The 25145-nt window shown below is 35.1% G+C and overlaps 1 long non-coding RNA gene across 1 annotated transcript; it reads left to right on the plus strand.

Moving 5' to 3' along the window:
- The first annotated feature begins 9234 nt into the window (after positions 1 to 9234).
- On the plus strand, positions 9235 to 17767 carry LOC118719921. Its single transcript, XR_004988316.1, has 2 exons — positions 9235 to 9315; positions 17579 to 17767. It is a non-coding gene; the product is annotated as an uncharacterized LOC118719921 (long non-coding RNA).
- Positions 17768 to 25145: the final 7378 nt, after the last annotated feature.

Here is a 25145-nt window from a genome sequence, read left to right on the forward strand (position 1 = left end):
GGAAACTCAGGATAAATCACTTAGTGTGGTCCCAATCTCCCCTACAGACTAGAAGGAAGGGGAAAAGTCAGCAAAGGGTGATTTAACCTGAGATGGTTGTTTGGAAAAGAAGAGAGAGCACTATTGCAAGCAATAGCAAAACCTACTTTAGTATCATGGGTTGCTCTCCTTGTCTTTTGCTTCTCTAACTGCCTATTTTTCCCCATTAAAACCTAAAAGGTATAAAGCCTGAAGCAATATGGCATCTCTGATTGCAATTTAACTAAAATTGTCATAGACATTTTAGGAAGTTTCAAGTATGAATCTTCTTAGATTTCCAAATACTTAAAGAATGTATTTTCAGAAGAACAAAAACTTTAGAACTACCAAAATGCCTGCAAAATATATCTATTTCTAATGCTTAGAACTCCAAAATATTAGAACTGTGGATTTCCCCCCCAAAATTGTTGCTGTAGCACACTTAATAACCTTTGCTGCCCTGCAAGAGTGAATGTACCTTCCTAAGCATTCAGAGTCATGGGGCAAGGGGATGAATTACTTTCCCAATATTTTACATAAGTGTCAATGTTTTTATATCAGAGACCCTCACTCAAACCCCATAAATTTTACAGCTTTTCTGTAACTTCCTCAATTAACAGGGAAGTTGCTTCTTGTGGCTGGATGTCATCTCTCCACTGCATGGTTCTGATATCTACTCCCAGTTAACAGATATGAATGGTCACAAACTAACACTAGTGAAATCATGGGGACCCCAATTAACTAGAACCCTCAAATGTGCAGACTAGTTATAAGTAGCTATTTGGATTTAGTATTTTATTATAAACTAATGGTTAAGCAAAATTCATTGTTTGCTGCTGAAATTTTTAAATGGCTCTGCTTTCCTACCTTAGTACAGGTAACAAAATTATTGAAGTTGGGCCAAATCTGTAAAGGTTCCAGAACATTCCCAGGAAGTTGATTTAAAAAAAATAAATACATAAATACCTGTTAACAGCTTGTTTTCTTGTCATTTGCCTCTTCCTTCTAAAAGAAGAGTGTAGCAAAAAATAAATAAATAAAACTGGTTAATTGAGAGTTCTGGTTAGTTAGCTTCCAATTAATCAAGGCTTTATTATATTTTACCAAAAAATCTTTTTAAAATCTGCTGGTATTTTAGATAAATTACACACAATGAAACAGCAGCAGGAAGGAGCACAAAGAAGGTAGGAAAGCCTTACTTTATATTATATAGTATTTTAAATATATGGATAATGTTATTAAACTTTTGGTCTAATCCCCATTGAGTAAAGAATAATGTGAAATATGATGTTCTTTAGGGCTTTTCCATATATGAAGGCAAAGAAATAAAGTTATAGATTTCTGTTGAAGAAAATGGCCTCGGGTCATAACAATTCCAAAAAGGCTTCAGCAATATTGTGACTTTTCCCTTTCTTTCAAGAGCTTTCTTCCTATCACATTGAGTATTCCAATACTTTTTAGGAGAAAATACCCTTTCAATTGTTTCAATTTTTTTTATTTTGCCAACAAGATGATGAAAATAAGTCAATATGCATGTTATGCCTTAATTTCCCAAACATGGAGCCATTAATCACTCAGCTCACTCTATACATATTTCTGTAGAAACATATAACTACCTTGCATCTTCTTCCAAAGGGTTACACATGCACATGTGCACACACACTAGCACTCACTCACAAATATACAATCATACACAAATCCAAACATAATAAGTTAAACACTTACAAAATAAATAATAAAAAATAATTAGATTAGTTAACAACCTAACCATTCTTCCCAGTATTATGATTCCCAGCATTCCCATAAATATATAACACATAAGTTAAGCAATGTCCTGCCCTCCCCCAACTTTGCATGTAAAGGATAAATGGCCAGTAAACAGATGTTAGTAAAACTGGGTTTAGATTATCTTTGGAGGCTTTATTAAATCATGTTAACTGTAGCATTTCCACTGTTGGAGCTTTTAGGGAACTTTCCCTACTCTTTGCTAATAAGTTTATTCATTTTATATGTCACCTCTTACTCCACAGCATCTGTTAGGAATCCTGGAATTTCTTTGATAAGCTCAGTATGTCACAAGGGAATAAAAATATATTTCATTATAAAACAATAAAAATAAAGGCCAGAATATTTTAGGTCTATTTAAGTTTTCAGAGGGCATCCAAACAAACCATTAATCACTTGAGTCTTCAAAAGCATGATTTTTGGATTCAAGGTTCAAACAATTAAAATTATCATTTTCTTTCTTTTGGAAATTTATTTTTCCTAGAATTATTTGGGAATAACAAAAACTATGGTTACATTAAATATCTGTTTCTTCTGAAAGGCATTTGTGCATAGCATGATTTTTTTTTTAAATCGGGAATATTTAAAGTCAGAGTCCAGAGAGAAATGTAAAGGAAAATTAAAAATGGCATGGGTGATAATAAAGATAAATAAGTCTATGGCAATTTTTACATTTGTTTTTAAAAGAGGGGCTTCAGTATACATGTATATATTTAACATAGGCTGTCAATATAACTTAAAGAATGCAAGACTCTATGCCAATTATCTCTGACAGATGATCCTTTATACAATCAGTACTTTGTCAGTCCAGTCTGAGGGACCTTAGTGGTCAATGCTATTTCTCATATGTCCTACAATAACAAAAAATCTGAGATAAGATTATGGTTCACAGCATCAAATGTATTTTTCAAGGCAATGATCATAAAAAAATTAGAATAGCTTGTTCCCACAATATAACAATATTTCAGTATGTACAATATGAATGTAAGTTTTAACAAGGGTGATGACAATTAAATAGTCAATTATCAATGTATCCCAAATATTTTTTCAATAATATCCATCTACATATTCAAACTCCTAAATATCAGACACATAAGTGAACTCTGTTTATTAAATAAACTACATGAAATCATTTATATTTTTTAAAGCTTTAAACATTAAAATCTCACAAAAACTTCATAAAAGTTAAATCACTTAATGCTGTGGGAATCTTTGGCTACAATATTTCTGTTGGGAATGTGTCTCTGTAATATCTCTTAGGTTTGGCCAAAGACACATGAGTTACCCTTTGAATCTCATCCTTTAATCTATATGGGGGTTGAGGGTCTAGCCAGCCTTTTATAAGGGAATTTTTAAAACACTTATTATACACCTTATATTTCAAGTCTTCCCATTGATGATCATGTCTTGCTGATATATGCTCAGAATGACTCACAGAAACCATTAAGAAAATATGCCAGATCAAATGAGTCATTTATGATATATTCAATATATACATTAAAGCCCTTAAGGCAATGGGCACAGTAGCTGCTTTATCAGCTTTTAGTTACCTTTGGGTTTGATATCACACTCAAATGATAGGAAATTGGCCTACTTCCTAAATAGTATGCTGCTTATGTAGAGGACTAGTAGCAGCCTCCAATTCTGAATGGTTGATTAAAACAGTGTTTCCTTCATAAAATTTAAAACAATGTGTGAATATTTTATCTATTTTCTTGTTTTAGATCTATCTCCCCTCCAAAAATGCAATCTCTGTGAAAGAATAGGTATAGGTTTCTTGTTCATTGTTTCACTCCAAAACAGAGATGGCATGGAGTGTGTGCTCAGTGAATATCTGTCAGATAAACTGACCATTAAATATGTGAAGGTACACTTTACTCATTCATATGCATCACTATTCAGTCTTCAAGTTCATGTACATATGACATGTTTTAAGAACCTGTTTCTATTATGCAGCATTGTTTTGCATCATTGACGATGGTGCTTAGTTTGTATAAGGACAACCATGGTGTTTTAGAATCTGAGTAAACTTTCACTGAGTAGCTAAAGTTGATTAGAAACATTATAAGGCCAAATTTAGTTGATGGCATTAAATAAACTGAATTTCTGATATATATAAAATGTAGTTCCATTATAAAATTATTCATGAAGAGAAAGAATATTCCAAAAATTATTTTAATTATACCTTCCCTTTTTCTAACATTGGGCTTATTTGTTTAGTGAAGTCAAGTGAGTAACACGGATCTGTATGCACAACTCAGCTAAGCTGTTTTTAAGAAAATGAGTTTATTTGGCAATTGATCATTCTGGTAATCCTATCTGGTTTAGTCTAGCTACAGATGAAGACAATTAAGCAAGGTCAGAGCAAAGGAATCCTGGGCTGGACACACTCTCAATGTATTACTAAGAGGCACGAGTGAGAATGAAGAGAATTATTTATTTGAAAGTCTATTAAATCTCTTGAGTTAATCCTTGACAAGTACTACTACTTATTATAAATAAAATGAAATAAAATAGCATTTTTTAACGATTAAAATACCAAAGGCAGATACTTAAAATTACAAATGATTACCTTTTGAAATATTACGTATAATTCATTTACATGTTCAAAATCTCATGTTAAACGATAACCTTACTGTTACAGTTTTACACTAAATAGGGCATTTTTCTTTGTTAACTAATAAAGTACAAGTAATTTGTCTACAAAAGTGGGTTTGAAACACCGTACCACTTTTATAGAGAGACTGGAACTAAAACATTTTTAATCTGCTTCAGTGTTCTTCCACTTATTGTTGTTTACAATATTTATCTATCCAAATATGACTGAGTACCTATTTTCCTTGATGGCTTTGTTCTGTGATCATCTTGCCACTTTTATGACATGTATAAAAACAACTTCTTTAAGAGTTAAAGGAAGCTCTTCAGACATCTATATATAAATATAAAAGGCGAAGCGACCATCTGACTGGCCGGTAGGTATCACGTGCACTGACCACCAGGGGGCAAACACTCAAGGCAGGAGCTGCCAAGCTGAGGTGACATGGCAGCAGTGGTTGTCAGTTCTCCAGTGACACACCTTAGAACCAGAGAGGCGGGAGCCCGATTCCACCTTAGGTCCTGAGTTACGTTGTTGCTGGGACACTGTCAATCCTGAATCTGATTTACTGTACACTTGAAATTGCATTCCACACCCTGTACAACAGCAACTTTGCAGAGAGCCCTCTCACACTCCAGGACCCTTTGGTGATGTTGGTGAGCCAGTTTCAGCCCTAACCCTGCAGGCCAGGTGAGGGACCCCACCTGCTGGAGGGACCCCACTCACTTCCCAGGTGTCCTTTGAACTGTGGCGCCACCCCAGGTGCTGTGGGCTGGGGAGGGACCACAGGAGATTGGCTCCAGGGTGTGTCCAGCCTTTCTCCCAGTCCAGCCCCACTGGCCACTTTCTAATTAATTTCCTTTCGATATGCATGGATCTGTGCACCAGGCTACTAGTATTATATAACTGATATTAGTAGTTTGTATACTGATCCTATAGAGACCACATTTTTCTCTTCATTCTACCATAACAGCGTATTAATTCAACATTTATTCTACAAACACTTACTGATCTTCAACTATGTACAAAAGGTTTTTTGCTATGAACCATGGAGAATACAAAGATCTTCAGGCATGGCCCCTGATATCAGAACATACTATCTATAAAGTGAAAAATATTATTGTTGCATATTGTTACATTGAAAGGTTTTGAGTGCAAAATTTCACACGATTTCCTGACATCGTGGTGGCACTCAAAAATATCTGATAAATGAATATTGAATGCATGAGTAATACAAATGAACTGTTATAAGAATTTAGATGAAAGTATCACTTTTACCTACAGTAAACAGTAAAGTCATTATGAAAGAGATGAAATATAAGTCTTGAAGGATAAATAAGTTTTGAAGAACAAAGAAAGAATAAGAATGATTGATACAGGATGGACAGAATGAATTGATACAAGAAAGTTTGTAGGTAAGACTAGGAAGGAAATTATTGCAATATTCTTAGCATAATATCACCAGATTGATAAAGATGAGGATCAAAAGGAAGGAACATGTGCAACAGAAAGTATAAAGTTAGCATTCGTATAAATTAAAGCTTAAATTAACATGGAAACAAAGTATAGAATGGAGCAAAGGAGAACTCTGAGCTTATGACTTTATTCATGAAATATTATTTTCCAAGTTCCATGAAACCAATTTATAAATCAATTTTCAAACAGTAACCTCTTCAGAAAACAAAACAAAACAAAAATACCTGAATAAGGCATAAAGGGACTTGAATATTAGTCCCAAACTACACAACTGATTAGCAGTGTGACCATGAGCAAATGTCTTCCCCTCTCTAGATCCCAGTATACTCATTTGTAAAACAAGTATTGGACAAACTGACCTCTCTAATCAATGATAACTCAAATATCATATGGTTCTCTGGTTTCTAAATTACCAACTACCTAGCAAAAATACAGATACATTAAATTCCTTTTGATAAATGAGTAGTTAGTGCAGCTTAGTTGCCATTCCTGAGGCATACTCTTTTTCCATTGGTTTATAAATACTTATTGCTATGTCTGTCAGAGGTATTCAGCTAAGGGGCATATCTTTCCTATGTTTCAGAAAAGGACTCACTGAAAATTCTTCAGACATTTTACTTCACAGAAAAAATAGTAGGGCATTATTCTGTTTGCATGCAAATGATAGATTTGGAGTGCAGATATTTATTACAGCAAGTTTCACTTCCATTCACATTTCTACATCTCTTTTTTTAAGAATCTCTATTATAATAAAAACGAATTTGACTTTATCTAGTATATACATATCAAGTGAGTTTATTTACAATTAAATCTTCTTTAACCTTGCTCTTTAAATGTTACAGAAAATCAGGATTCTATCCTGTCTTCACAGCTCATTCTTTGTAGTCTTAAGGTCAATCTAATTCCACATTTCAAATGCTACATACTTTTTTTTTTAAAAAAAAATATGGTAACTAGAAGTAAACATAATATTCTAAGTGGGATTATAGGAATGTTGTGGTCTCATCATATGTCCAGTAGATTTTTAGATATTTTTTATAACATGTATGCAGGTAAAAATAAGCTGTCATTTGTCAAGAAAGTCACTGTTACTTTCATTTCTCCTCTGTGCAGTTAGTTTTATTTTGGGCTTCCTGATTGGAAAATTCCTATAAATAGAGAGAATGAATTGCATAGTGTGCCTAACAATTGCACAGAGAAAAACATGTTACTCCTTCTGGCTGATGTGTAACAGCCACTTCATCCTCCATAAATAAAACTGAAAGAACATGAATGTCCATTATTTTATCATTTAACATGCAAACATGGCAATGTTGGTCTCATAAAATGTACTTAGAAGGGTTTCTTCCTCTTCAATTTTTTGGAAGTGTTTGAGAAAAACTGGTATTAAAATTCACCAGTGAAGCCTTCTCATTCTGGGCCTTTATTTTTTGGGAAGTTTGTTATTATTGATTCAATCTCCTTACTAGTAATCACTTTACTCAGAATTTGGAAGATTGTATATTTCTAGGAATTAAACAACTAGAAGCAAAAACCATAACTAATGGGTATCTCTTTGAAGTGTCTAGCAAAAGACCAAGTACAAGAAAAGCAGTTATTTACAAAGTGGCTACAATGAACATTTAAAGGGGCCATGACTCTTTGTTGGCAGCAAAATCTCAGACATCTCTCATAGCAATATGTTTATTGATACATCTCCCAAGGCAAAGAAAACTAAGTCAAAATAAACAAATGGGATGACATCAAAATAAAAAGCTTCTGCACAGCAAAAGAAACCATCAACAAAATGAAAAGAGAGCCCACGCAGTAGCATGGAAGAACTTATTTACCAGTGATACATCCCATAAGGGGTCAATTTCCAAACCATACAAGGAACTTACAGCTTAACAAAAGGAAGACAAGCAATCCAATTATAAGTGTGCAAAGAACCTAAATAAGCATTTCTCCAAAAGGGACATACACATGGCCAAGATACATGAAAAAAATGTTCAGTCACTGATCATATCATCAGAGAGATGTAAATTAATACCACAATGAGGTATTAACTTACAGTTGTCAGAATATCTACCATCAACAAATCAACAACTGTCAAGTCTTGGTGAGGATGTGGAAAAAAGGAACCCGCATGCACTGCTGGTGGGAATGCAAACTGGTACAGCCACTGTGGAAAACAGTATCAAGTTTCTTCAAAAAAATTAAAAACAAAACTTCCATTTGATCCAGTGACCTCAATTTTAGAAATCCTATTTAATAAAAGAGAAATATGCAAAATAACCATCACTCCACTACACCAACAAACCATGCCCAACATCCAATCAAGAGTGAGTATGCAAATCAACCCAACCAAGGTGGCTGTGGCCATGGAGAGAGCAGGAGAGAGGCTTGGGTTTCCCTGGTGATGGGGGAAGCCAAGCTTTCCACCTGCCCTGGGCAGCCTTGGCCTCCACTCCAGGCTACAAAGTTTCAATTATAGAAGGTGAATAACCCTACAAGCCTATGCAAAAAACTAGAAAAAATGGTAACAAATGATCTAACTCTACAACTCAAAGAGTTAGAAAAAGAGCAACAAGAAAAGCCCAGTGAAAGCAGAAGGAAGGAAATAACAAAAAATCAGAGCACGGATAAACGACATAGAGACCAAAGAAACAATACATAAGATCAACAAAACCAAGAGCTGGTTCTTTGAAAGGATAAACAAGATAGATGGACCTCTAGCCAGGCTAACCAAGAAACAAAGAGAGAGGACCCAAATAAACAAAATCAGAAATGAAAGAGGTGAAATAACAACAGATCCCGCTGAAATACAAAGGATTGTTACAAAATACTACGAACAACTCTATTCCAACAAACAGAACAACCTGGAGGAAACGGACATATTCCTAGAAAAATACAAACTTCCAAAACTCAATCAGGAAGAATCTAAAAATCTCAATAGAGCAGTGACTTGGGAAGAAATTGAAACAGTCATCAAAAAGCTTCCAGCAAACAAAAGCCCAAGGCCAGATGGCTTCACAGGAGAGTTTTACCAAACATTCAAGGAAGAACTAAAACCTATCCTCCTCAGACTATTCCAAAAAATTCAAGAGGAAGGAACACTTCCAAACTCCTTCTATGAAGCCAGCATCACTCTAATACCAAAACCTGATAAAGACAACTCAATGAAAGAGAATTACAGGTCAATATCCCTCATGAACATAGATGCCAAAATCCTCAACAAAATTCTAGCAAATCACCTCCAGCAGAGCATCACAAAGATCATACACCATGACCAAGTAGGATTTATTTCAGGAATGCAAGGTTGGTACAATGTCCGCAAATCAATAAATGTGATACATCACATAAACAAATTGAAAGATAAAAATCATATAGTCATATCAATTGATGCAGAAAAAGCATTTGATAAAATCCAACATCCTTTCCTGATAAAAACTCTCAACAAGGTGGGAGTACAAGGATCATACCTCAACATAATAAAAGCTATATATGATAAACCCACAGCCAACATCATACTCAATGGGCAAAAACTAAAACCATTCCCTCTAAGAACAGGAACAAGACAGGGATGCCCACTCTCGCCACTCCTGTTTGACATAGGACTGGAAGTACTAGCCATTGCAATCAGACAAGAGGAGGAAATAAAAGGCATCCAAATTGGAAAAGAAGAAGTAAAGTTATCCTTATTTGCAAACGACATGATTTTGTATATAAAAAACCCAAAAGACTACATTAAAAAACTAATTGACTTAATAAATGAATTTGGCAATGTAGCAGGATACAAAATTAATGCCAAGAAATCTATGGCATTTCTATACACCGACAGCGAATTTATAGAAACAGAGACTAAAAAAGCAATTCCATTTACCATCGCACCAAAAAAATTAAGACACCTAGGAATAAACTTAACTAAGGAAGTAAAGGACTTATACGCGGAAAACTACACGACACTGAAAAAAGAGATAGAGGAAGATGTAAACAGATGGAAGAACATACCATGTTCATGGATTGGTAGAATCAACATCATCAAAATGTCCATACTTCCTAAAGCAATCTATAGGTTTAATGCACTCCCTATTAAAATACCAACGGCATATTTCACTGACCTAGAAAGAACTCCCCAAAAGTTCATTTGGAACAATAAAAGACCCCGAATAGCCACAGCAATCCTGAGAAAGAAGGGTAAAGTAGGAGGGATCTCAATACCAGACTTCAAACTGTATTACAAAGCCACTGTTCTCAAAACAGCCTGGTACTGGCACAAAAACAGACATATAGATCAATGGAATCGAATCGAGAACCCAGATATCAATCCAAATCACTATGCTCAATTAATATTTGACAAAGGAGGCACGAATATACAATGGAATCAAGACAGTCTCTTCAATAAATGGTGTTGGGAAAATTGGTCAGATACATGCAAAAGAATGAAACTAGATCACCAACTTACACCATGCACAAAAATAAACTCAAAATGGATACAGGACTTAAACATCAGACGGGAAACCATAAAAATACTAGAAGCATCCAAAGGCAACAAAATCTCAGACGTATGCCAAAAGAACTTCTTCACTGATACTGCCCCTAGGGCAATGGAAGCTAAAGAGAAAATAAACAAATGGGACTACATCAAAATAAAAAGCTTTTTTACAGCAAAAGAAACCATCAGCAAAACAACAAGAAAGCCCACTGTGTGGGAGAACATATTTGCAAATGTTACCACGGATAAAGGTTTAATCTCCAACATCTACAAACAGCTTATACAACTAAATAAAGGTAAGATGAATGATCCAATTAAAAAAATGGGCAATGGACCTAAATAGAATATTTTCAAAAGAAGACAGAAGGAAGGCCAAAAGGCACATGAAAACATGCTCAAGGTCACTAATTGTCCTAGAGATGCAAATCAAAACAACAATGAGGTACCATCTCACACCTGTCAGAATGGCCAACATCAACAAATCAACAAAGACAAGTGTTGGCGAGGTTGCGGAGAAAAAGGAACCCTCGTGCACTGCTGGTGGGAATGCAGACTGGTGCAACCACTGTGGAGAACAGTGTGGAGTTTCCTCAAAAAACTGAAAATGGAACTCCCATTTGACCCAGTAATCCCACTCCTAGGAATATATCCCAAGAAACTAAAAACACCAATCAGAAAGGATATATGCACCCCTATGTTCATAGCAGCACAATCTACAATAGCTAGAATCTGGAAACAGCCTAGGTGCCCGTCAGCAGATGATTGGATCCAAAAACTATGGTACATCTACACAATGGAATACTATGCTGCCATAAAAAGGAAGGAATTCTCATCATTTGCAGCAACCTGGATAGAACTAGAGAACATTATGCTGAGTGAAATATTTATGGACATTAAGAAACATTATAAACTGACAAACCAAAAGATAGATATAAAGACAGTAAAGCAACAAGCAGACTGTAAAATTACACCAGGGAGAGTAGGGAGATCTGGGGGAGATAAGAGATCAACCGAAGGACTTGTATACATGCATATAAGTACAACTAAGGGACACAAAACTCTGGGGAGGGAGGGTATGTGGGGGGGCAATGTTAAAATATGTACACAGATAATAATTTAATAAATGAATAAAAATTTTAAAAAAGGTGAATAAACCCCAACAGAAATGGCTGCTGACACAGAGCAAGCAGAAGGCTTGGCTCTGCTCCAGGCTACAAAGTTTCAATTGTAGAAGATAAATATATCCCAGATACCAGGGCCTCCATTTGGGTCGCTGGGGGTGTGTGACCTGCCTGCAAACCACAACAGGCCCCTCACCCAGGCTACCCCATACCCCAAGGGAACCCCCACTATGATCTGGGACACCCTTCAGGGCAAAGTAGCTGACCCCACCCATGTACCAGGCCTCTATCCTATCTAATAAAAGACTAATATGCAGATTGACCATCACTCCAACACACAAAATGGCTTTTCCCATGTGGTCAAAGATCCAGCCCCCAAGTGGACACAAGATGGCCACCACAAGATGACCAGCAGGGAAGGGCAGTTGTACCCATCCCATCATGCATCTCCCATTATCTCTATAGTGATTTCTATATTAGGACTCCTTATCATTATGTTTGTTCTCTTTCAAGCAGTAGAAAATATTACTGTCTTCACACTGAAAATTTAGAGATTTCAGACTGTCTCTTCATCTCTACAGGACTATTGGACTTCCTTTTTCCCCCTTCATACTATTGTAGCAATCCTCCCATATGAGATCTTTAGACCTTTACGATGCTTGTGGGTAAACCTCTTGGTCTTATAGTAATCACGTCTTGAAGAATGTCTTTGTATCTGTGAATGCTTCTCCTTAAATATCACAAGTGTCAATGAAATACCACCCAGTTATTCCTGAAGTTGCCTTCATATTTGAAAACAATACATTTTTGCCATACTCACAAATACCATGTCGTTATTATCTCACCCTAATCATTTACTTATTACACTCTTCAGAAAACAAAACTGAAAGAAATCAATAGCATGTCACATAAAATAGGCAGACAGGTCTAAAATTTTTATATACAAATTATAGAGTATTTTAGGCATGTAGGGAAACTCAAAGATGGTCAAAGCCTTGATTTTTTTTTAAAGCATCATTTTATTAAATCTTTTAATAGGAAAGAAACTAAAGTCCTACTTCAATAATCTTTGAGTGCTAAAATAATAAAATAAAAACCATGTGTAGCCAAAGGATAAATGTCTTAATTGTAAAAAATAACATTCATTTGTAAACTTGCAAAGCCTGCTAATCAAAATTTTTCTTTAGATCCTTCAAATACTATTGTAGTTCAAACATTTCTTCTGCTGACCATAATATATGTATAGAATACAAACCTACATATAAATGTATGTTTTTCATCCAGATAAACAAAATATTAAATACCACAATTTTCCAAACTATTTTTCGGGGGAAACAGATAGTTTTATTATTGAAAACCATTGTTTAAATTTTAGCTTTGATGTCTGGCTAAAAGTAAAAATAGACTAGTGAAAGCAACAATGAAATAAAAGCAAGCCACCAACCAGATCTGAAATATCATGGCTGGCATGTACACATAAGGAACTCTCTGGCATTGAAATTGGGATGCAAAAGAACTGTTGGCCCAGAAAGGAACTCACTACAGACTGATTCATTTTCCTCTCAGCATAACCATTATGGCTTGTTGCAGTTTAGGTTTTTACAGGGGTATTTGTTGGATCACATGATCTCACACATCTAGAGGAAATAATGAACAACATAAACAGACCCAGAGAAAGAGAACCAGTGATCAGACTCTCAAACCTCAGAGGGAAAGTAAGGGAGGATGAGGGTAAGGGGAAGAGATCAACCAAAGGACTTGTGTGCATACATATGGGCCTAGCCAGTGGCCATGGACAATGGGGTTTGGGGGGGGGGGCATATCTAAGGAGGGGTTTAGGATGGGAATGGGGGAATAAGGACAATTATATGAGACCATAATCAATTTTAAAAATTCAGTAAAATATATTTTTTTTAAAAAAAGCTATCTTCATAGAAGACTTTTAAAAATCAGTTATAATATAGTTTTGACAACTGCTTAAATGTTAGGAGGAAGCTGTGGTTAGGAAAATACATTGCCACAGCATATAGAAATTTACCGCACCACATTGTAGCATGACAATATATACAGGGTGTTTACATGATCAAAGTATTTTAAAATGCTAACCATATCATTTTTTAATACAAAAATTTAAAGGATATGGAGTTGTAAGAAGAATGATCATGATGAAATAACACTTTTTGGAATTTATTTGAAGCATAAGAAACACCTCTAAAAAGGAGAAATAGGCCCAAAGTCAATTTCTTCTTTTCTAATCACTACCTAAAAAACAAAACAAAATAAACAAAAACTTTAAGAAAATCTGATTCTGAATAAAGCACCTAAATTTGAATTTGAAACCCTAGAATATTTCATATATAGCAGGTCCTTTAATAACACTGTTTGTATGGGTTCCCCCCCCCCATTTCATTATAATGTGTTAATGTGATACTTTAGAAACTTATCTCTCATCAATTAGCTTATGGTAAAATTGATTTAATTAGAAGTTTTTTCATGTCAAATTATAGAATGTGTTAATGATGTTAAGTGGAGACTTACTATACTTAAAATATAATCTAAACTTTTATGTCTAAATGTACAGTTTTAATTAAGGAAATAAAAATTATAGCAGTAAATTCTGAAAAAAATCAGAATTTCTTAACAAATAAATTTTTTTCTATAACCAGTTTTCTTTTGGATTGAAATTTGACCAGTATCATATACTAGCTTCTGGTCTTATTTTCTTATATTTGAAGTAGCTAAAGTGCTAGAAAAAACAAAACAAAACAGAATTGAACTTCCAAGTGTCAAGCCTATGCCAACTTACCAAAAGATTCTTGCTAAACACTGATGAACTGTTCCTAAATTATTATTGTGGATTTTAGAATACAAGTATTATGACAACTAAAATTCAACCCAACTGTTAAAGCTACAATGTAGTACTGAAAAAAATCTATTAACAATGGGCAAATCTTCAATATTTTATAATCTTTTTTTTTTTAATTTCAACTTGGTGACATGGACATAAACAGTTCTGTTTGCACTGGCTCTAGAAAATGAATAAAGTGTCTTAGAAAATATGTAAGTATATTTTCCTTTCACTAAAGACAATTATTAGCATAAGGGGAATATTAAGGAATTAGGACTTTTCTGTCTTTCAGAAATAAATTCTCCCAGGTTACCCATTTGTTTTAATTGTGCCTTTCTTATATATTTTTTTCAAAACAGCTTTTCTTTTTAAACTTCTTATTTAGTATGTTATCTTAAATTTATTTTAAACAAATTTAAAGCTTTTGGTTTAAATTTACCACCTCTACACTTTGGCCAATTTTTAAGAGTATTTTTTTGCTATCTGTATTTTTTTGTATACATACATATGTATGTATATGTATGTACACAAATTTATATAATTTAATAATTTTGTTATTTAAATTAATGTGATAAGAATGCTATATTTCTATCTCTCTCTCTCTCTGAAAACATACCTCACAGTATAACTGAAATCCTGGACTCTTAATTCTACATATATCTTAGCTTTGAGTTATTAAGACTTCCGTGTAAGACTTTGAGTGGGGTTCTCATTTGAACATTTAGGTTTAGACAGTATCTAGCATTGTTCTAAAAACTAGAATTTGTTAAATACAAAATAAAAAATTGCTGAATAAAACTCAAGAGTTATTTAAGGATTTTTCTGATACAATCTCAGTATGTTTTGCTTCAGGTATAATCATTTGTAGGTATTAAAGGGATTTACTAATATGGATCAAATGGTTATTTATTCTTCCATAAGTATTACAATTGTAACCATCCAGATAACATCTAGTAAGTTAATTTTCTCATTTCTGGCCAAAACGGGTTTGGATCAGTGGATAGAGCATCAGCTTGCGGACTGAAAGGTCCCAGGTTTGATTCTGGTAAAGGGCATGTACCTTGCTTGTGGACACATCCCCAGGAGGGGGTGTGCAGGAGGCAGCTGATCTATGTTTCTCTCTCATCGATGTTTCTAGCTTTCTATCCCTCTCCCTTCCTCTCTGTTAATATATTTAAAAAATTTTAATATATAAAATATATTAATTTTTTTCTCATTTCTGAATTTAAGAAATGAACCAAAGAACTTATATACATATATGCATAACCCCTGAGCATAGACAATAGTGTGGTAGGTCTGGGGGTGGTGGATTTAGGGTGAAGGAGGTGGAGGGGGAAACGGGGACATCCATAATATAACAATAAAAATAAAAAATTTTTAATTAAATACAGTTCTTTATTATTTTTTTAATGCTGCAAAATAAATATTTTTGAATCTCATATTTAACTCAATAGCTAAAGGAAAAAATTGATATAAATTATTCTGTATTTTTCTGTTTTACTGAATTTTCACTTCAAAATATTGATTTTTCTGAGAAGAACCAAGATTGCATTGTAGGTAATCAAAGTACTCAGCACCATATCAAAATCACAATTAAAATCCAGAATGACCATCATTAGCCATCATTCAGAACCACCAAAATGCCGGCTGAATCTAAGTCCTACAATGAGAAAAGTAAAGAAGAAAGCAAATGAGACTAATATGAGAGGTGGGAGCACAGAATGGGTTGGTGTGACCAAAAAAAATTAAAAGAGAATTCTGGAGGATATCAAGGGAGAGATTGACACTAATACAACCATAGTAGGGGATTTTAGTGCCCCCCTATTACCATTGGACAAATCCTCTAAGCAAAAAATTAGCAAAGAAACATCAATCCTAAATGACTCACTAGACCAGATGGAATTAATTTACATCTTCAGAACACTTCTCCCCAAAATCACAGAATATACATTCATCTCAAGGGTACATGGGTCATTTTTAAAGACAGACCATATATTGGGTCACAGGCAATGCCTCTTCAAATTCAAGAAGATAGAAATCATATCAAGCATCTTCTCAGATCACATTGGCATAAAACTAGAAATCGACTACAATAAAAGCATCCAAATAATCAAACACCTGAAGGCTAAAAAGCATGCTATTAAACAATGAATGTTTACCAGAGAGATGAAAGAAAAAATAAAAAAACATCATGGCAACAAATGACAATGAAAACACAACAATCCAAAATCAATGGGACACAGCAAAAGCAGTCTTGAGAGGGAAGTTCATAGCTCTATAAGCCTACTGCAGAAAAACAAGAAACAATGGTAATAAATTACTGGGCCAGAGAACTCAAAGAGTTAGAAAGAGAGCAACAAGAAAAGCCCAGTGTAAGCAGAAGGAAGTAAATAATAAAGATTAGAGTGGAGAGAAACCACCTAGAGACAAAAATAAACAAACAAACAAACAAACAAACAAACAAAACCAAGAGCTGGTTCTTTGAATGGATAAACAAGATCAATGAACCCCTAGCCAGGCTCAACAGAAGCAAAGAGAGAGGATCCAAATAAATGAAATTAGAAATGAAAGAGGGTAAATAACAAACAGATCCCACAGAAATACAAAGGATTGTTAAAAAATACTATGAACAACTATATTCCAGAAAACTATTCAGCCTGGAGAAAATGGAGATATTAGAAAAATATAACCTTCCAAAACTCAATCTGGAAGAATCTAAAAATCTCAATAGGCCATTAATTATGGAAGAAATTGAAGCAGTCATCAAAAAGCTTCCAGCAAACAAAAGCTCAGGGCAAGACACCTTCACAGAGAAGTTTTACCAAACATTCAATGAAGAACTAAAACCTATCTCCTCAGACTGTTCCAAAAAATTCAAGAAGAAGGAACACTTCTAAACTCATTCTATGAAGCCAAAATCACCCTAATACCAAAACCAGATAAAGACAACACAATGAAAGAGAATTATAGGCCAATATCCCTCATGAATATAAATGCCAAAATCCTCAACAAAATTCTAGCAAATAAGACCCAACAGTACATCAGAAAGATTATACACCTTGACCAAACAGGATTTATGCAGGGATGCAAGGATGTTACAATATGTGCAAATCAATAAATGTGATAAATCACAAAAAATTATTGTGATAAATCACATAGTCATATCAATTGATGCAGGAAAAAAAACATTTCACACACACACACACACACACACACACACACACACACACACACCTTTCTTGATAAAAACTCTCTGCAAGGTGTGAATAGAAGGATCATTCCTCAACATAATAAAAGCCATATATGACAAATGCACAGCCAACATCATACTCAATGGGCAAAAACTAAAACCACTTCCACTAAGCACAGGAACAAGAGAGGGATGCCCACTCTCACCACTCCTGTTCAACATAGTACTGGAAGTACTAGCCATTGTGATTAGACAAGAAGAAGAAATAAAAGGTATCCAAATTGGAAAACAAGAAGTAAAACTGTCCCTACTCGCAGATGACGTGATATTATAAATAAAAAACCCTAAAGACTTCATCAAAAAATTATTAAACCCAATAATATATTTTATATATAGAAATATTGATGTTAAGCAAATATTGAGTTTACTTAAATTATAATTTAACAAAACTCTGGAAGTGTAAAACAGGGGGTTGGAGTGGGGGGAAGTTGATAGGGATGTTAAAGAAAGATAAAATAGGGTGTGTGAGGAGCAGAAGAGAAATCCATTAGCCAATTGTCCTCACTGCTTCTAATCCCCTCACTACACATGTGTGCTTGCACACACACACACACACACACACACACACACACACACACACACACATACCTAGTCTGCCCAGAAAATTCCTAATCATCTTTAAAATCTCATCTCAAGTGTCACCTCCTCTGTAATTACTGGACTGACCTAAACCCTTTTATGTACTGAAAAAAGAAAATTGCTATCAATACTTTTGCCTGAAGGGTTTGCAGGAAAAATACATAGCAATACATAAACAGGAACTCTATTGTTATACTTTCATCAGTTCACTTGTTCAATCAAGCACACATTTGTGTAGCAATTCAATTTCACCCTTTGTTTGCAGGTGAAAGCAGGAATGAGTTAAAAAACATGGATGTAATACTAAAGCTTTATCTTATTAAGACTTTGTGTTTGGGAAAGCCATAAAAAGGCTTAGTTAAAATGGTATTAGTCTGTTCTAATTTATATAAATGTATGAAGACTGTCACATAATATAATTTCACTCAAAGAATAAGAATATTACTTTTGACTTGACCCTATAAGTTATACTGGCTTCTATATGGAGAATACTAACCTACATGTTTCCTTAGAGAGATCCAAGATTATTTCACATGTTTAAACATTTTGTGTTCAGTTTAAAGTTGTAAATGGCAGGGAACATTTTTTTTGTCTATGCCCTAAAAGTAAAACAAAGAGCCAAGTGCCAAATGATTTATAATCCTTTTTGTACATAATAAAAGTAATAAATTTGTGGTTTTAATAAATATGGATTCATTTATTAAACATAATAAAACAAGTTTATATAACTAAGAAAAACATAGAGGAAATCAATGGAGAGGGCCACTCTTTAGCTTACTAGTAATTTCCATAGTTCATTATACTTTGGCTATGTTTCTAAAAATGATTATGGGACATAAGATGTACGAAAACCATGATGAGAAGATTCACCAGAAAACAAATATTACTGTAAAAATGCATCCCATTCAAACTTAATACTTGAATGTGAATAAAATCAATTTAATGTGTAAGAATATTTAATTAGGGATCTTGGAAAAGTCAACTGGCTCTTTTCCATTTCAAAAATTAAAACAGACTTCAAAGCTAACTAGAACAGAACCATGTCTATAATGACAAAAATACCAAACATGAAATTGCTTTTTATAATAACAAATTTCAAATTATCAGGTTCACAGAAACTAATATATCTTATGCTCACCTTATAAAGAAATAATTTCTTTTATTCCATTTTTAAAAAGATGGTTTTGATTTCACAAAATGAAATTGTTCCCTCCACCTCAAAAATATAAAATGTACTACAATTTTTCTTCTACCAAACTTAACAAACATGAATATTTAACATATATGAATTTTGAAGCAATGATATATAGAGCTGCACAAATTATTCTATAAAAACATTAAATGCATTGATAATAGTACAGTAGTGGCATAAAAATGAAATACACTTTTGACCCTATTCCTATATAATAAAGGGCTAATATGCAAATCGACCAAAGGGTGGAACAACTGGTCGCTATGATGCATACTGACCATCAGGGAGCAGACACTCAATGCAGGAGCTGCCCCCTGCTGGTCAGTGCGCTCCCACAGGGGGAGTGCCACTCAGCCAGAATCCAGACTCACAGATGGCAAGTGCAACATCAGTGCGGAAAACTCTCCTGCCTCTATGGCAGTTCTAAGGATGTCCAACTAACAAAGAGCAGGCCTAAGCCTTCAGTCGGACATCCCCCAAGAGTACCTGAACTGCTGAGGGACACCTCTGGGTGCACAAATTTCATGCAAAAGGCCTCTAGTTACACTACCATTTTACAGCAGGTCCAAGATACACTGGAAACAAAGGGTACATGATTTTATAAACAAAAGGTCTCAAAAGAACATTTTAAGCAATGCAAAAATCTTACGATATTTAGCTTTAAGGAAAAATTCAAGCTTAGGATGCATACATCTTCCTAAATGCACTAAACTGTGGTGATGCCATTCAAAATAATGGTTTGATGTATTTCTATTAACACCCAACAAATGCACTTCTAATACTCAAGACTAAAAACCTTCAGCTCTTTAATTAATTTATTCATTTATCAAATATTTATTGAATGTATTACATGTGTCCCCTGTATTCCCCCACTAACCCTTTCCAGCTGGCCCCAACCTCCCATCCTAGGCCTTCACCACCCTATTATATGTGACTATGGCTTAACCATATATTCATGAAAGTCTTTTGGTTGATCTCTTCCTGCCCACTCCTGTATTCCATCTGAGATTCATCAGTATGTTCCCTGCTTCTTTGTCTCTGGATCTATTTTTTTCAACAATTTATTTTGCTCATTAGATTCCACAAATGAGTGAGATCGGGTGATACTTGTCTTTCTCTGACTATCTTATTTTACTTAGCTTAATACTCTCCAGATCCTCCCATGTTGTCTTAGGATGTTTTCTTCTGCTGTGCAGGATCCTTCTTTTTTACTGCTGCATAGTATTCCATAGTGGAAATGTCCCACAGCTTTTTTATCCACTCATTTGCTGACAGGCACTTGGGAAGTTTTCATATCTTAGCTATTGTAAATTATGCTGCTATGAACATAGGGGTGCATACATTCTTTCTAATTGGTGTATCTGGTTTCTTAGAAGTGGGATCACTGAGCCAAATGGCAGTATCATATTCAAATTTTTGAGGAAACTTCAGACTGTTTTCCAAACTGGCTGTACCAGTCTGTATTCCCACCAGCAGTGTGCTAGGGTTCTCTTTTCTCCACATCCTCACCAAGACTTGCCATTTGTTGATTTTTTTGAAAAGTGTAAAATGATACCTCACTGTAGTTTTTGATTTACATCTCTCTGATAATCAGTGACTGAGCATTTTTTCATTTATCTTGGCTATCTCTATGTCCCCTTTGGAGAAGTGCCTATCTAGGTCCTTTGTCCATTTTTTAATTGGAATGCTTGTCTTCTTTTGTTCAGTTGTATGGGTTTCATATATATTTTGGACATTAACCCTTTATCAGATGCATCATAGCCAAATATGTTTTCCCATGCAGTGGGTTCCCTTTTATTTTGTTGATATTTTCTTCTGTTGTGCAGGAGCTTTATATATATACTAGAGGCCTGGTGCACAAAATTCATGCATAGGGGGCTGTCCCTCAGCCCAGCCTGCACCCTCTCTAATCTGGGACCCCTTGATGGATCAGGCCTAAACTGGCAGTCAGACATCCCTCTCACTATCCAGGACTGCTGGCTTCCAACTGCTAGCTTTCCTGCCAGCCTGATCACCCCCTAACCAATCCCCTGGCAACCTGATTGATGCCTAACTGCTCCCCTGCCACCTTGATTGCTCCCAAATGCCCTCCCCTGCAGATCTGGTCCCCCAACTGCTCTCCCCTGCAGGCCTGGTCCCCCCCGCCAACTGCCTTTCCCTGAAAGCCCAGTTGCCCCCAATTTCCCTCCTCTGTCAGCTTGGTCACCCCTAACTGCCCTCCCCTGCAAGCTTGATTGCCCCCAACTGCCCTCCCTTTCAGGCCTGGAACCTCCCAACTGCCCTCCCTTGCTGGCCATCTTGTGGTGACCATCTTGTGTCCTCATCGGGTCAGGATCTTTGACCACATGAGGGCAGCCATCTTGTGTGTTGGAATGATGGTCAATTTGCATATTACTCTTTTATTTGATAGGATAGAGGCCTGGTGCATGGGTGAGGGGCATCTGGTTTGCCTTGAAGGGTATCCCAGATCAGGGTGGGGGTTACTTGAGGCATGGCTTGGCCTGAGTGAGGAGCCTGTGGTGGTTTGCAGACCAGCCACATCCCCTGGCAACCCAAGTGGAGGTCTTGATATCTGGAATTTATTTATCTTCTATAATTGAAACTTTGTAACCTTGAACAAAGGTCAGGGCCAGTCAGGAAACTTGGCTTCCTCCATCCCTAGGGGAAACCCAAGCCTCCTGCTTGCTTCAGCTCTGTGGCCACTGCCATTTTTGTTGGGATTTATTTATCTTCTATAATTGAAACTTTGTAGCCTTGAGCAGAGACCAGAGCAGGCCGTGTAGCTGGGCTTCCTCCATTGCCAGGAAAGCCCAAGCTGCCTGCTTGCTCTGTGGCAGAAGCCATCTTGGTTGGATTAATTTGCATACTCACTTCTGATTGTCTTGTGTGCATGTTTTTTCTTATATTAGTATAGATCCTATATAATAAAAGCCTAATATGCAAATAGACCAAACAGTGGAACAACCTATGGAACCGCCAGTAACTATGATGCGCACTGACCAGGGGGAAGATGCTCAATGCAGGAGCTGCCCCCCACCCAGCCCTCAGCCACCAGGCCAGCCAAGCAGGGACCTCCAATTGCCCTTCAGGTCACCCCTCAGAAGAAGATGACTAACTGTGGCAGCAAGGCATTGTGAGGGAGGCAGCAAGTGGGCAGTGCCAGGCTGGCCAAGGTGGGTACCAGCTCCCCCCCATTACCCCACCAGTCTCTCCACAAATCAGTGCTGATCACCAGCCATGCCTAGGGACCCTATCCATACACAAATTTCATTTATACTAGTATATTCCCATTTGTTCATTTTATCACTTTCCTTTACCCTAGGAAATGAACCCACAAACATATTGCTACAAGATATATCTAAGATTTTGCTCCCTATAGTTTCTTTTAGGACTTTTTATGTTTTCATGTCTTACATTTAAGAATTTTATCCATTTTGAGTTTATTCTTAGGTATGGCTTAAGTTAGTGGTCTAGTTTTTTTTTTTTTTTTTTTTTTTTTTTTTTTTTTTTTTTTTTTTTTTTTTTTTTTTGCATGTTGCTGTTCAATTTTCCCAAAACCATTTATTGAAGAGACTGTTTTGACTCCATTGTATGCTCTTGTCTCCTTTGTCAAATATTGAGTGTAATGTCTTGAGTCAATTTCTGCAGCTGTTCTGGGTCTTTTTTTATTCCATATAAATTTTTGGAGTATGTGTTCTATATCTGTGAAATGTGCCACTGGTGATTTAAAAGGGATTGCATTCTCTTAGGTAGAGTATTCATTTTAATTATGTTACTTCTACCAATCTATGAACACAGTATATTTTTCCTCTTGTCTATATATATCTTCCTCTCTCTTTTCTCAATGTTCTGTAGTTTTCTGAGTACAAGTATCTTACCTCCTTAAAAAACCTTCACACCTTAAATCAGTATCACAAAGTGGGAATCTACCATGTTAAGTAAATAAAAATAATAATATCACTCATTAACAAAACATGTCAATTTTAACTTTCCAAAATTATAAGGGTCTAAGTAGTTTTGTTCCTAGATTCTGCCTATACATGAGATAGTCTTCAACTAAGTAAAAGATGTTGGAATCCTGACTTTTAAACAGTGCTTCCACATTAGATTCCTTGAACTTGATTCTCTGTGGAAATATTAGTATATCCGCATTCATTATAATAGGCGGTCTTATATGTGCAAATATATGTTCAAAAATTACATGTGTATTCATAAAAATGATAGTTCAACAGGCTTATGTATCAATCCCTAATATTTGGAAGACAATAATGAGGAGGAAAATAAGGAGACCATAAACAGAAAGCTCAAGTTGTAAATTTTCGCTTTAGAATAAATTATGTTATGGCAGGCAGGTGCAAGGGGTGGGGGAAGCATGCAGTACTAGTCTCTTATAATGTTTTATACTGATTCATAAAAAAAAAACTTGTCTATGTATTTAAATGAAAATGCTGATATCTCAGCTGCAAGGGTAATATTTATGTTTCTTTAAAGATGATGGTGAGTCTTTACTTATTAAACTAATCGTATTTAGCAGATGGCCAAAGAAAAGTACTTTCAAAAAGTTTCCCAGATGGTTATAAAAATGAACACTCTAAAACAGCTGGCAGCTGGTGCATGAAATCAATAACAAGAAAATGAGTTTTACTGTATCTTTGTTTTCGTTGTTTAGTTGAATACTGCAAAGACAAGAGAAAGAGCCAGAGGGAATCAAATTGTGAGCTTTACAACTGGGATAAATAGATTCTGTGTACCTAATTAGGAAGAGACAAACCTTCTTGAATAAGTGAATCATAAAACTAAAGAAACAATATGTGTGTGCCCTTGTGTATATGTGTGTGCAAGTATACCTACCTACTGAGTAGAGAAGAATAGGGAGATGAAGTTGTCCTTTCTGAATATTTCAGCTGCAATTTTGTGAGTGATTCATTGCTTATTTTATGGCCTCGGAAATTAAAAATTATGCTTAATTACAGTAAAATACTTCAATGGACATCATAAACACTACTAATGGAATAATGATTATTTGAATATTGATAATTTTCCTACACTTGTTATTATTTTAAGAATTTCAATGGTTAGAATATATTATATTAAAAAATTAACACTGAGCATAATAAAATCCTTCTAAGACTGACTAGTAACAACTTTATCAAAAGAATAGCTATTCAAGTTTTTCTATTATTATTTTCAAACTGATAATTCTTTATTATTGTATTTAAAGAAAATGTCAAATGCAGTTCTGTGTTTGAAATTATGAGCAAGTTCTCCCTGAAAACATTATGTCTGAAGACATAAAAATGTGAAATAAAGATATTTTTATTCTGCTGCCCTGCTGGTGTGGCTCCATAGTTGAATATTGAACTATGACCCAGGAACTCACAGTTTGATTCCTGGTCAGGACACATGCCCAGATTGCTGGCTCAATCTCCAGTAGGGGGCGTGCAGGGGGCAGCCAATCAATACTTCTCTCTCATCATTGATATTTCTGTCTTTCTCCTCCCTTCCTCTCTGAAATCAATAAAAATGTTTTCAAAAAATATGTATTCATTTATTATAACTCTATGTTATACTGAAAAACTAATAATTATTTGTAAGGCACAGATAGTATCCTAAATTGTAAAATGAAATAGATTACATTTGACTGTAATTATATACAGTCAGATTTCTCCCATAAGTTTTCAGAACTGAAATCAGAGCAATAATATTCAATAGGGAATCTAAAAGTTAATTAACTTTTACCAAGGTAAATATGTTATTTGAAAGGGAAAAAGAGAACACTGTAAAAACTTTACAAATTAAGGTTTCA

This window comes from Pipistrellus kuhlii, unplaced genomic scaffold (assembly GCF_014108245.1).
Source record: "Pipistrellus kuhlii isolate mPipKuh1 unplaced genomic scaffold, mPipKuh1.p scaffold_m20_p_16, whole genome shotgun sequence".
NCBI classification, from domain to species: domain Eukaryota; kingdom Metazoa; phylum Chordata; class Mammalia; order Chiroptera; family Vespertilionidae; genus Pipistrellus; species Pipistrellus kuhlii.